Consider the following 13,087-nt stretch of genomic DNA (forward strand, 5'->3'; position numbering starts at 1 on the left):
TTCCGAAAAATTGGCGAAATTTTATCGCGCCTGTGGCGCTCCTGTTTTAACATTCCGCACAAAAATGTCCAAGCGAAGGGCTGAAAGGCTTTACAGAGAAAGAGAATCGGACGGAGGCACGTGGGGAAAACGGAGAACATATAATATCGCGGACATGAGAAAAGGAGGGGGCGGGGGAGCAAAAATGGAATGGAATAGAGTGAAAATAGCGCGCTGCACGCTCAGAGCCCGGTGGGAAGGAAGGGGTAAGATAGCAACCCTCAAGCGCTCGCGCTGGCTCGCGGCTTTTCCAGCGTGTTCAGCTTTTATTTAACGGGCTAGCGGCGCCGTAAAAATTTCATCAACAGGCGACTTTTACATGAAAAATGGGCTTCTCGGACTCCACGCGGTTACGTACAGAGGGTCCATCCGAAGTGATGGGGTGGCCATTTTTGGAGAAGCGGAGGTTGGAGAAGCGACGGGGGACGATGGTTGTGAAATAACCAGTGGGGAAGAGGCAACGGAAAGATAAGCCCACAATGAGCAGGATAGAGAAGAGGGCGAAAGGGGGGGGTTGGCAAAAAGCGTGTGTAACACGCCCGCGCCACGAGAATTCATTACGTAAGCTCCCGCGAGCTAATTTGCATGTTATGGAATTAAAAAAGAAAAGGATAAAAAAGAGAAGGAAACAGTTGCGTAACTTTAATTCGAAAATGAGGGCAACGTTGAATCCTAATTTCCGTACCCTAATAACGCAAAAGCAAGTTTAAAAGAAAAGCCACGCGAAGAAAAAAGAAAGTAGCGCGTGGGCTCGTTCCGTAAAGTGCCGCACGCGCACATTTCTTCCCGGCTGAATGTATGAGGGTAAAAATGCACGAGAAGATTTCGACATTGCACATTTACCCTCGTGTATCTGCTTTGTAAAAACCTTCCCTTCGCTCCCCTCTCCTCCCTCTTCGCCTCTTCCGTCTCTTGCGCATCCCTCGTGGCCCCATTTAAACCCCTAACGGATCACCCAGTCTTTTTAACCGAGAGCTTCGAAACGGACCTACGGATTAAATTACGAATAATTCTTTTTGCGGGAATTATGAAACGCCCGTGGATGGCTAAGAAGACGAGGCAGACAGCACACACGTGGGACTGCTATCTAAAAGAGACCATTAGAAAGAGGCGTAATAGAGACAAAGCGGCCCCAAGAGCGCACAAAACTACCCTTTTCTTCTTACACTCGTATTGTTATACACCGGACTACAATGAATCCTTTGAAAAATAAAATTCTGTCCTACATTCTTTTTTTTCCACCATTTTACAACCTCCGCTATTTCAATTAATGTTAATTCATAGTTACGGGATGAATTTGTTGCTCGTGTACCTCGAGCTTTCTGTAAATCAAAACACGTATCTTTTTGTTGTTTAACATTTTCCATTCTATCCCTATATGGATCTTCTATGAAATCGTATTTTTGCAGGCCACACGGGTGGATAATTCGAAAAAAAACATCAACGAACATGAACTTACCCAAGCAAATAAAACGTTTTTTTTCGTCGCCTCAGAAGAAACAATTTTTTTTTCCATCACCCTCGATGGCTCTTCTCCCAAAACCCATGCACAATGGGCAAGTTTCCCATGTATTTGTGTTAATCCTCGAGCGCGTCACGTAAAATAATACGTCATCACGCACGAGGGCGGCGATCATCCCTAGCTCTAACGGTCTGATGCGGACAATTTTCTCGTTCAATGGCCACGAGAATTTTAATCGTGTCTGATCGGATTTGAGAGTATTTTATTGATTCAAATCAATCGTGGTCCGGACAAATATCCTCTGTGTGGATGGTGTCGAGAATGAACTGTCAGAGAAACCTCGATGCACTCCCCGATCGCCCTGTCAACGCCATCGAAAAACCATCCATGCACACGTACGTGTATACACGAATGCATATACCTTTGTCGACAAATCCATTGGTTTAAAGTAAGGCAGAGCTGGGGTGTGGCAGAGAGAATATACATTAAAATGTGCAAGGATTCAATGATCCTAAAATGGCAACAATATGAAGCCGCCCAAATCCATGGATTAACGGAATTATATGAAGGGCACACGTTCCTGGACATTATTATTTTTATTTGCCTTATGGTTTCGCTTGTTTGGATACCCATTCAGCAGTAACATTCCACATATAGGTGCAGGGTGCATTACAACGTGGGTTCAAATTTTCTACGAGGGTGGACGAAACAGTCGCGTGGGCAGGAGGCTAATTTGGGCGTGTTCGACGAGATATAATGCTAGTATCGACATCGATCTTCTTTGGATTTCATTCAGCTGTTCTACACAAAGGAAAGTGACGGTTAAATGGATCGAAAACCGTCCGAATGTTTCCTCGTGTTTGAACATTTTTCGATAATAGTACAGCTCCGTGTCGAAGACGAAATAAAATGTTTTAATGGACTGAGTAACGAGTACCTTTCATCCGGTACTTTTTAACAAGCAGCAGCATCGATTGAAACTATCGTTTTTTAAATCTAATTGATTTCCTCTCAAAAAGAACAACTCTTGAACTAATAATATTTAGAAAAGGTATAATAAGCAACGGGAATAATTACAAAGCTTGGAAATTACGACCAAATTCACATTTTTGATTATTTTAAGAATGTAATAACGTTGATAAACTTGAATTTTCTATCTCGCAGCAATTCATTTTGATTTTACTGTTCAAAGAAGTAGTGTCATTGTATAGCATCGTCCACGATACATTTTAGCTGGGCATCCAAGAAACAACGCTCGTTTTTCACCCGAGCGTATATCCTCAGGGTGAAAAGAACGGGAGGGATGATGCCAACCCAGTTCCATACATATGCAGCGTGCTCTTTGAAGTCCCTTTTGCTGCAATCACTTTTTCGCAAGAATTCTCCGAGGAATACGGTCACCCGGCCGCCTTAAAGGAATGACACACATTCTCACAAAAAATACGAACAAAAGTGAATGCACGTGTACATAGATATATTCTTACTTTAATTCCTATACGTTCGTATGTATATTGTTAGGAACAAAGTTCCAGGATTTTCGATACCGGAAGTTACAGAACTCTGAGAGTGGCGAGTGAAGATGGAGACCCACTTCAGTTATAGAGCACGAAGTATCGCTACCTGCTATACAGCATCAGGAAAAGTGCTCTTTTCCTTTCTCGTTTTTTTCCTTTTATCTCATTCTCTACAATAGTTACTGTTATATCGATAGATCGGAGCGGAACGTCGAGGATGCCGGAATACGGTTGAACGAATTGGTTTATAATGCAAACGAGAAGGTAACAATTCGGCAAATCGTTCGATCCGTGCACGTTATAAGATCGTAACCTGGTCTGTATTTGAACCACCTGTTGAGTTCTGTAGCAAAAGTAAAATCAACGTAGCAAATGATCGAACATTGAAAATCTGATGACGAGTCAGTTCTGTCGACGAATCATTGATCGATTGAAACAAAGAGTTTGATTCGCATTTTTTGACTGATTATAAAATCACTGCAACTCACAAAGTTGTAACAAACTGATAAAGTTTCTCCTCAAAATCTCAAAAATATCTATTGGTTTTTTTTTTTTTCCATTAAGAAGGAAAGAAATTGAAGGAATCGGAACAAGAAAAGTCGGAGGGTATACTGTAAAGCTAAAGCATCAAAGTGCATCGGTTCGGTGCACTGGGACATACGTCGAAAACGGAATCGTCATTTGACATTCCTACAATCGTTGACTCTCCCACTGTCGTTTGAGTTTTCTACGCTCTTGTCTTTTTTCAACTACGCGGTCGGACGTTCTTACTGCTCTTGTGCATGTGCGATTGCGAGCGCGTATGTGTGCACTTCTATCCAAGCGCTCTCTCTCCGCCTCTCTTTATAGTGGATGGACCAACTTCATCCATCGAACGCTCTTATGTCAATGCCATATCCTCCTCCTCGACTATTGCGCCCTCTAGCTCGAAACTCCCTTGGAAATAGTTTTCCTGCTGGAGTTTTCAACCATCCTGCCAACTCCACTTTCTTCTTTCGCAACCCCCCTCTTATTTGCACCCTCCTCCCCCTTTTCCTCCCCATCTTTTGCTTCTTCAAATCGTATTTTCCTTTCCTCTTTCTCTCGCAATCTCTTTCTCTCTGTCTTTCGCTCCTGTTCCTTTCATCTCCTGCCGGCGTGACTTCGACACACTCGCACTTATTTTCCAAGTCGTTCCTCTTATTTTCCATATTGCGGGACTCGCTTCACTTATTCCTTGTGCCAAAAACCCAACGCCTTCCAACCGCCAAAGCCATATTGAAAGCTTCTTTTTTCTCCCCTATTACTCTCGAGCTGTACGCCTGCTCGAATTCACTGTTGATAAAATTCACACGGTGCGAAGTGCATTACAATTCGTACGAAATCGCCATACGATTATCCCCGCTACTTTCTTAATACTGGTACGTACCGAGGAAATCCTCTCCCCATATGCGCGACATTTTTCACGATATAAAATTTCTTTCCCAGTCGAATATGCTGTCGAATCTGCGAAGAGTGACAACTCTCGTTTCTTACCTACTTTCAGTCCATCCCCAAGTTCACTCGAGGATTAACTTCAATGTTATGTAAAGTTTTTTAAAATAACCAAATCTTCGAGCATTTTTTATCACTGACGTCTTTCTGTTATAGCAGTTAAGTTACTTGATTAGGGGAGAGTCGGGTAATTCCGGATGCAGAGTAAATACGGACATCGCAATATCTTTATATACTGAAACCCCCATGTTCACGCGCTTGAACTCATGCGATAGCCTTAGCCATGTTTAGTGTACACACATGGTTCGAGGCGCGAAGTGATTTATTTTCTTCGAGGCGAGACCGATCACAAAATTTCGTACATTTTAATATAATTTTTGCCTATACGTGAAATTGATGAAACTACGGGTCGAACGGTTTCAATGTTATTAAAAAATTCATTTAATATTTTTATTCCATATAAGAATCATTAACCCAGTTTAAACTTGGGCTTACTCTACTGATTTTTAATTATTAATTAATTTGTGAAATTTCGCAGTTTGGGGTAATCTCGAACGGCTTGTTTAGAGGAATTCTGGATGTTCTGCTCCTACCCCAATTGATTTTTTTCAAATTTCAGTAACGTAGTAAATACATACGAAAGAAAACAACACCAACGTATGATATCGAGAGTGCATAAATGTAGCAGTGAACGATGTGAAAACGAATAAGTTATTTTTGTTTTGAAAAATATGAAAATTCACCATTCGAAGACTGGATTATGTGAATCGAGTGTGAGCTGTGGGCTCACAAAGTTGCACAACGAAAGTACGAGTCGAAAATATGTTTGTGATATGTATAGCAATTTCTAATGCAATCTAGATTCAGCCAAAGGGCAGTCCGAAATTACTCCAGAGGTTCGGGGTAAATCCAAATTTTAAGAAGTGTTGTTTTTTGCTAAAATATCTGGCAATTTTTTCATCTGTTTGTTAAAATTCTCATCGGTAATCGTAAACAAGATATCAAGGAGTAAAATAGATCGAAAATTTATTTTGTGATTTCATCATGTGGTTGGTTATTATTCAACTTCCCTTAGGCGGTCGGAACTACCTCAATTTCCTCTATCGTACCGATTCATATTTTCTTGGTCGTGTGCACAAGAAAATCCGTCAAAAATTCACGTCTCGGTTGTCCATTCGGGTGAGAAAAGCCATCATATTAACCTGCATCGCAACAAGAGAGTCCTCGAAATTTCGAGACCATAAATATGTGAAAATATAACATAGCAGGAAGTGGTTAAGGGTCATAGAAATAGGAATGGAAATGTGGACAAAATTCACAATAGGGAGTGAAAGGTGGTGGATAATCCTGCGATGGACCCGGCTCTTTTTGCACGATGATCCTTCACCAATGAATACTGAACGTTTAGCAAAAGTTTCTCACACGTTGAGGTTCGTCGACGGGAGTGTTCCGAATCAATTTACCGTGAAAACGTAGAAATGTGTTGAACGATTTGGGATAAAGTTGGAAAATCCTCGGAGTAGTACAGACAAGAGAATTTCGCTCGAAATTTTTTCCCCTCCTGCAGGATACAAAAATCACATGGCGAGAAAAGACTTTTCTGTGGTTCGTCAGAAGAGTGTGACATCTATTGATGCGATTAGTGAAGTACGCTAAGCTTCGTAATGGCGAGGATAAACGGATTATATGTAGTTAACAATACGAAATATACTATTCGCTGGATGGAGAGCAAATGCCTAACGCGTGCAGGAGCAGCAAAAACTATTTAAATGTTCCCTTTCTTTGAATCATCTTCGTATCAAGACCCATCATACATATACGAGTGGAGGAAACACGCACCTTAGTCGGATCAACTGCAAAATGCAATTCGTTTAATTGAATTTCGAAAACAAGCGAATCATTTTCAAACATTAAACTCGCACTTGGATTCAATTTTTACCACATTTCATCTACTTTGAATTGTACTGAGAAATATTTCGCGTTATTATTTAATGAGCTTTGAATAAAAGCTCAGCTAGCATTGCACAAAAATGAAATATTAAATATTTCCATATAATGTCCAGTAACATTTGTACACGTTGCCTCATCATTCAATAAAGGTGCAGTATAATCGAAAAAATCGTGTAAGCTGACTAATTCTGAGCTATGTTGGGCTGCGCGTGAAAGGTTTAATCAAGTGATAAAATAGTTGGGTTAATTAAAAAGAAAATAGGGTTATTATTATTGTGATTATGGCTGTATATGCTGAATTCAATCGGAGAGCACGTCTGCAAACAAGAAAACATAACGTTTGGAGAATACCGAATGAAATGGTCCCATCATCCTAAGTGATGTGCAGTGTGCAGTCCGACATACTGCACGCTCGATGCATGTTTAATCCGTTAACCCGGATCGCCTACGTTTTGGAACGCAGGATGCGATGTACATACATACAACCATATAATATACAAATACATGGTACAACATATAATATTGCGCTTGATATTGCCATGTATATGTACTACAAAAATAAGCTCATGGTTCGCCAAGCAGACACATCTAAATTCGGTGTTATCAATGATACATAAATGATGCTCACCAACCTGTATTCGTTCGTTTTACTTATTGGAGTATTCGTGCAGTTGTGAGCTAATATCGATTGCTTATCCAGTGTGTTTGGTTTAAATTATTGAAGAGATTAACTTTCCAGAGGTCGACGAAAATGAGCTTAGTCTATGCACGACTGATATATTCTCTCTCGAAAATTAATTAGTCGGAACGAGGGCCGTTTGAATCGAATTTCGTTCAGTTATTTCCGTTGAGCAATTCGGGGAACATTTGAATTGCGAAATAGCAAATTTCACTGAACCATGATTGTATTAATCGATTCCTGAAAATGATTGGAAAACCAAATTTTCAAGATTTCCTCCCATTACAGTGGAAACAAACGTTTCTGGTGTTTCCGAACAAAACATCTGGTATTGACAGATACTTTTTTTGTTTTTATTTTATTTTTGATATTCGAGATTCGTTTGACGTTTCCCATTCGTTGTATCTTGAAAGTTTCCTCAAATTTTTTGAAGTTTCCCTTAAAAGCAGTATTAATATTTTGAAAATTTGACATCCCCTGCCCTCCTGACGCCAGGACCCGGAATCATATTCCATACTCCTCATCCAGGTGTTGGACCCACGAAAGTACGCTTGCGGAGGAGTAGAGGTGGAGGGGAATAGCAGGCAGTTGGACACATCAGTTATTCTGACGGGTGATCCAATTTTGGTCAAGCTTCGAGCAGAGCAAAATGCCTGCCGACCCCTTTGCATTCCCTCCTGGTGAAACGAGCACCATTGGTTGTATCTATCCCCTCGCACCCTCGCGATTAAACCATAAATGTAAATCGCCGACTGCACAGCAATTGCGAACGCAGACGATTGTTGGGGCACTCCGGCGTGTAGCTTTAAAATGTATGGGCATAGTATGTGCATGCATGCGAAAGTTGGTTCCTAAGCTTCGCCTAGGGAAGCAAGATAGTCGGACTTTGGGAAGAAAAGTTTTGCACAATTTCCGTCTCCGATGTTCGTTGAAACATTTTAATTATCCTGAATCCATTTGTGTACAGATTCTTTGCTACTTTCCTTAAAATATTACAGAGTATTCATTTATTAATGTCTCACAGCGAGAAGCAAGAGATGAAACTGAGGATTTCGTGAGATGTGAATATCCCACGTATGTTTTAAAGCAAGTATACAAAAAACACTGACTTTTGACTGAGTGCATTTAATAATTAACCTAAAAAATCTATGAGAAATATCTTGAAGCTAAAACCAGCCTTTCTACCTGGAGCGGTCGTAGCAGCCTTAGTACATATGATAAAAACAGTAAGAAAAAATGTATAATAAAGGGTAAAAGTAGAGGTATGATCAGAGGAATGAGAGACGGGGTGCGAAAAGGTTTTCACCACACGCGAGCTCTAAGAGGTTTTTACGGAGACCCGTTGGTCTCTCTGCTACACATTGAAGTGGCTGATGCTCGAGAGGAGGTTACACGTCGTCGACACAGCCACCAACCTCGGTAGAAGCTCTCGCCGCGGGTTCTCCAGTGCGCGGCCATTACGTTTTACGTGGGGAGGACTGGCTTAATTAGAAAATGCTTGACCCTGGTAAAGCGGAAGGGCCTACATGACCAACCTTCGCTCACAGCAACTTCCATACGAGCACTATTTATACATATATACGTGTAAACACTCAAAAGGCTTCCGCATAACCATCCGTACTCCCTCTACCTCTTTGCCACCCTAACTGCGGAATATTATAATTTACACCGGGTAGATGGCCCTTGCTCGCGAGACTCGAGCTCTGTAAGGCACTTCCGATTTCCCACCCTTCTCTCTTCCACCCTTTCTCCTCCCCCATACCAGTCACATATCCTTCAGCTCAACACGATATCTGTCTTGGTCTCGCACCCTTCGACGATATCTCTCATAACTTACAGCACCTGACATCTCCATTCCTACCTCCGTTCCATAACCCTACCGTGCTGCGAAAAACCTAGCTCCATCTCTTTGTCTGCTCTTTCTCTTTCATGCTTCACGAAGGTCTACCCTTCGAAGCCACCCCTCAGCATCCTGCAATCCGGCTCTTCAGCGCAGTTCGAAACTGACGATCGCGCACATGAGAATACAAGAACTAGCCAGACCTTTACATCATGTAGGATGAGAGCCACCCCGACTAGGTACGCTATACCCGTTCGAGCGATCCACTAAAACTTTGTCTCTCGTAAAACAATACGTTCTTCCTTCGCCGTCCTGCTCTGCTCCCTTACTCCGCGCTATTTTAACACGTACCGCTGCACTTTCACTTTAGCTCACAAGTACTGGAACGCTGGACCATTTCATTGTGGAATTATCCGCAGCAGCGGATTCCCATGCCAGACTTTGGCTCGTGATACTATTTACGAACTTCCAAATACGAAGAGAGTTGAATCTTTCAAATCTGTGCGAGCAGTTTGTCTGAAAGTAGGAATTAACGAATGAGGGGGCGGAGAAATAGCTGCGAATCGAGCCTTCTTATTGCAGGTGGGATCGTTAAGGGACGACTATGTTTAGAAACAACGCGCTTGACACGTGGGTTAGTTAACTTTAATAACAATTCGCAAGTATATTCTTGAAAGTATAGAACTAATTAAGGGAGAACTCGTGGTCCATTTGCTTCTGCAGGGACAAGTCTGGTTCCCTTTAAGGCTAGAAATTAGTCATCTGACAGGCCGGTCCGTTGTACGTTACGCAGCTGTCGCATATCGATTTATTTCATTCCCTTCATATTTCACGTGTGTATAGCTATACGCTATACATTTTTATATATAATTATGTAACGATACATATCGGTATATGGAGACACGCGAATTTTCCAAGCTTTGGAACACTCCCACGCTTTAATTGTAACGGTTTAACGATCGCTGCCCCCAACCTCCAGCATAATGGAGCTCGGTACAGGAGAATGTATATCGCACACCCCTTGCAACGCGTGTATACGGAAAACACGAGGGGGTGTCTAATTTAAGTGTGTTAATGTTGCCGAAAAGTGCGTGTCCCTTCGTACTTATTCGTGGCTTTCCTGCTTCCACCCTCAAACGCTCGCACATTCGTGTACTCCGTCCCCATTGTTCGCACGGATGAGGTGAGCAATTGACGTGTTTCTTGCAGATCACCAACGTTGGGGTGGGTCCACGCGGGGTTGAAACTTTCTCGCATCGTTTCATCCCGTAACGATGTGAAAGCGGAGAGCGAGTGAGAGCCAAAATGAGCACACGTTTCCATGGAATTCCACGGCCCCTCTCCCCTCCCCGGTCCATTCATGTAGAAGCCTTTCTATCGATCTTTAATCTCGCACGACGAGGGTTTGCTGTAAACGGCAGATTATGCTTGTGGCGGGGGTTCCAAAAGGCCCAACAACCTTTTATCTGCTCGTGGACGTGTCGTTTATTAGACTCGCCGCTCGTCGTCGCTATTGTACTGGTTTTGTTGAAACGCGGCCTCCGGTTCGATACTCTCGTAATTGCGTGCCAATTATTATTATTTTTAAACAGAAAATATGCATTAAATTCCTACAACGCGATTATCGCTCGGAGCTAGCAAGTTTTAAATATGCAAGCAATATTTTCTCACAATAACCGAAGCAATTCCATGATTGTCGACACTGCAAAACTCTTCGAAATCACTAAATTCCACGATCTCCTCGATCCCTCTTGTGACGACACCATCGCCCCTACATTTATTTCAGTACGCGACTCATTCCTTCCGAATAGAGAAAAGAAGGGTGGAAATAGAGAGTATTGTTTTTGCACGGTTCCTTTATGTCGCTCGCATAAATATAAGGAAGGCTCGCTAAGCCTCGTAGGATGTATATGCGAACTCACCAAGTCGCGTCTCTCGTGGCACAATTTATTTATAAGCTCGTGGATGCAGGGGCATATGTGTTATATGCGCGGTAGACTCTACTTAAAAAAAGATAGCAACATACGCGGGTGAGTATGTTTGTATATAAAAGCGATATATTCCAGCGGGATAAGAAACGCTTCGTTCACTGAAATATGCATAATGGACGCTTTTCCAAACTCGCGCGAACCGAGTACACCGCTTTTATATTTCAAAGTTGTGCACACGGTTATATATAGAAATACTGAGGCGGGGAACCGCCCTTCAGCGATGCCACCGAAAGATGAACAGTTTGTCTTGTAAACACGATTTTACTCGACGTTCATAGCGTGGATGTGACATTGCGTTCGGCGATCATGTTTGCATCCGGAATTTCTCTTTTAACATCCAATGGCCAAGCTCCATTTTGTGTATTTTTTTTTTTTCAATAGAATTCGCATATTTCGATACACACAATGGATTATATCGAACGATGAACTGCGAGAAATGTATTTTCGAATGAGCCACGTCATTCCAAATTGCTTTTTCGGTATCGTTTGAAGTTAACATAAAAATCGCGCTTATTGAATATTTTAAAGCTAATACTAAATCGAAGCATGAGATTTCAAATAAATTGAAGTAAATGGACAGAAGAAGGATTTTCGGGAATCAAAACGAGTGGTCATTCGGTTGAATATAATTAGTATTAACAAGGCATCAGCGTCAGGGAACGACAAGTCTATTAATTACGTTTGACGTTTACCCCCTGTCCTTTTGCCCTCATTTTACGTAGAGGACTACTGACAGAAGGGGAACGAGCGTTTCGTAGCTCGCATTGTAGCGATATATTTTTGGAATTTTGAACAAGGTTGATAATTTGTTTATTAATACTTGGATAATTTTCAAGGGGTATTCATTAGCTCACCCCCCTTTTACTCGCCGCATTCCTCCCCCTCCCTTATATTCCCGTTTTCCGCCTGCTTTCGCAACAGGCAATTTTTTCCCAAACTGTCTTTCTCTCACTCTCTTTTTCAGCCCCTTCCGCTTGCCCATATCATGGCTCCGAGCGTCGCTCGATACCGAAAGCAATCAAATTTCGATTTTAGCCTCCCTCTGTTGCCTCACGCGTGCGAAGGGTGGTGCATTGTTCACTCGTTTGCTCGCCGCAATTATCACCCGTATCGGCTCCCAATAAATTCCTTCATTATTTTATTTTTCATTTTCCAATATATATCGAGGAGGGACACGGGAGAAAAGAAAAATTCGTCCCGATTGATCGTCAATGGAATTTTGAATCGTTGGGGCCAAGTGATCTGTGAATATTCGCGCAGTTTTTATCGAGCGTTTTATCATTGTGCGGCTGAATACGTTTCAATTATCATATTTCCAATGTTCATTCTTACCGGATAAACAATATTAGAATAAAACCCACGAACCGTTAACCGCGGTGGATCACTCTTGCCTTACCGGACATTTGCTCATACAGGCAGAACATCGGTTCCGGGAGATCTTTCGTTTGTTAGTGATAAATAAAGACGCTAAAGTGCGCCGGGAGGGAGCGAGCAAGTCCCGGCGCACCCCAATGTGAGGCAAAGACGACCGTCTATCAATATTCAGTTATGGTAAACGTCGTGGATAATTCAACAATACAGGTATGTCCACAGGTTGGGAACGAAGCTCCATTATGTCGATGCATGTCGATGATTCGACGCTTAAAGGCACTACTTCGATGAAGCCCCACGTCCGTTATACGTCCTTTCATCTTCTGAGCTCCGAAATGTCTACGGCGACTGTACGAAAGCATATACACATATAATCGAGCTCCGTCGTAGCATATAGAAACGTCTGGCTTGACGTATGGAGTGCATATAGATTGTGTGTATTTCTGGTACATAATGTGCAAGGTTCGGATGTATTCCCGAATCCAAAGGGATGTGTGGGTTGTAACGGGGGCGAGAGAGGCGAACTGCACTGTGGTAGCAACAGACCAGGGCGATCTCTCGCTGCAAGGCCGCTTCTAGGTGGCTGCCTGGTCAGGTGTGTGCTTTAGCTATATCCTCGAACTCGCTCCTCTGTTTGGGCGCCCTTTCTCGCGCCTGTTTAGCTCGTTTGTAGGTCCATAGTACATTCGCATGTCAGAACAGTCCACACGCTGTTTGCACGTGCGTGTATGAATGCTTGAGCTGGTGACTATCGCTCAGTACATACCT

The sequence above is a fragment of the Venturia canescens genome, chromosome 4 (assembly GCF_019457755.1).
Source record: "Venturia canescens isolate UGA chromosome 4, ASM1945775v1, whole genome shotgun sequence".
In the NCBI taxonomy this organism is placed as follows: Eukaryota; Metazoa; Arthropoda; class Insecta; order Hymenoptera; family Ichneumonidae; genus Venturia; species Venturia canescens.